Source organism: Lipotes vexillifer, unplaced genomic scaffold (assembly GCF_000442215.2).
Source record: "Lipotes vexillifer unplaced genomic scaffold, Lipotes_vexillifer_v1.1 scaffold408, whole genome shotgun sequence".
Lineage (NCBI taxonomy): Eukaryota > Metazoa > Chordata > Mammalia > Artiodactyla > Lipotidae > Lipotes > Lipotes vexillifer.
Window position 1 is genome coordinate 42,294 of NW_006787469.1, and position 2,130 is coordinate 44,423.

Below are 2,130 nucleotides of genomic sequence, written 5' to 3' on the forward strand. Positions count from 1 at the left end.
TCTCCCACTTTTTAGTTGTAGTCTTTCTGATTGTGAGATCATATAATGTTTACATTCTTCTATCCATGTATCTTTCAACACCCTTGATTTGTTCTTAGCGCTACAATTAAATACATAAAATGTTCACCATCTGTCCTTTTCCTGAAGTTTCCCCAGTCACTGCTTGGTCAGCTGAAGTGCATCCTCTAGGGGTCAGTAAACTACAGTTTGTGGGTCAAATCTGGCTCACCATCTGTTTTTGTATTGCCTGCAAGCTAAGCTTGGTTTTTATTCTTTTCTTTTTTTTTTTTCTTTTGGCTGCACCACAAGGCGTGTGGAATCTTAGTTCCCCAACCAGGTATCAAACCTGTGCTCCCTGAAGTAGAAGCACAGAGTCTTAACCTCTGGACCTCCAGGGAAGTCCCTTAGCTTGGTTTTTATATTTTCAGATGGTTGGGAAAGAAGATGAGAAGAATAATATTTCATGATAAATGAAAATTATATGAAATTAAAATTTCAGTGCCTATAAATAAAGTCTCATTGGAATGTGGCTATGCTGGTTCATTTATTTATTGTCTGTGGCTAATGCTTCACTGCCAGAGCAGAATAGAGTAATTCAACAGAGATTCCATGGCCTGCAAAGACTAAAATATTTACTGTCTGTTCCTTTCTATAGGAAGTTTGCTGATCACTGCTCAGGTAGATTCCTCAGGAAGGTCGCATGTATACTGTGTTCCTTAAGTTCTGACATGTTCAAAATTATATTATTATAACTCGGCTGTAGACAGTATTCTTGGTTTGCAGTTTCTTTCCTTGAAAATGCTGCACTGCTGTTGTCTTGCTTTATGTGTTGTTACTGAGAAGTCTGATGCCAGTCTAATTTTCTTGTGATTATGTTATTTCATCTTTTTGCCTAGGGCCTCAGGACCTTTATCTTTAAAGTCCAGTAGTTTTAGGAGGGTATACTTTGGAGTTGATCATACTGAGTGAGTTTTCTCTTAGTCACTCTTGGCTGTTTGATTGTGTAGATTCAGGTCTTTTATTTCCAGGAAGTTTTCTTAGATTACAGTTTTAAATATTACCTCTGTTCCATTGTTTTGATTTTTCTTTGGTGATTCCAGTTATACTCATCTGCCTCTATTAGGCCTATCTTCTATTTCAACCACTTTTTCTCTGACCCTGTATTTCTTTACTTCATCTTATTTTCATTCTCTTGTTTTCCTGCTTGCCTACTGTGAAGTATTTCTTTACTTCATCTTATTTTCATTCTCTTGTTTTCCTGCTTTGTTTCAATGCTATTTATTAACTTTTCATTTGAGTCTATCATCTTGTAATTAAAAAAAATTCATTTCTGGTATGATACCATTTTCTTCCTGGTTTTTCCCCTTAGTTCACTCGAGTCTCATTTTATTTATTCCTATTTCTTTGTCCGTTTCTGTTCTTAGTTCTTGTATTTATGATTAAAGGTGTTTAGTCTGATTAAGGGTTTTTAATGCTTGTTTGAGGCTGTGTAATTCAGTTTGGAGCATTATATAGTTTTCTTCAGCTTCATAATTGGGTTTTGGCTCTTATTTGCAGTTTTTGGCTTTTTTTTTTTTTTTTTTGCAATAGTTTTGTGTGGATATGGTGTACTTTCTTCTGTTCTTTTTCATTTCATGGATAGGTTTCACAAGTGCTCTCTTCTGTCAGTTCTACCCTCTTCTTTGGTTTTTTTTTTTTTTTTTTTGCAGTATGCGGGCCTCTCACTGTTGTGGCCTCTCCCATTGTGGAGCACAGGCTCCAGACATGCAGGCTCAGCAGCCATGGCTCATGGGCCCAGCCGCTCCACGGCATGTGGGATCTTCCCGGACTGGGGCACAAACCGGTGTCCCCTGCATTGGCAGGCGGACTCTCAACCACTGCACCACCAGGGAAGCCCCTAACTTATTTTATAGATGATATTGGTGATGGTGGTGTGGTGAGGGGAGGGTTTGGCATGTCTTGTTTCTCTCTTGTTTCATAGGATCCTTAAATTTTCTTTCTTATTTACTTCTTTCATTTACTGCCCCATCTATAATGGGTTACCACCTTTTTTAATGTATTTGATTTTCCTCCAAAAGTAATGCTTTTCTGAGGTGGCCACTTCTGGTCCTGTTCACTTTCAGTCTCTTT

At 37.9% G+C, this 2,130-nt stretch overlaps 1 protein-coding gene across 1 annotated transcript in view; it reads left to right on the forward strand.

Moving 5' to 3' along the window:
* The window catches only part of UBR1 (ubiquitin protein ligase E3 component n-recognin 1), a 138,729-nt gene that overhangs the window by 11,829 nt on the left and 124,770 nt on the right, over positions 1–2,130 (forward strand). The gene's annotated exons all lie outside the window — the stretch shown is intronic.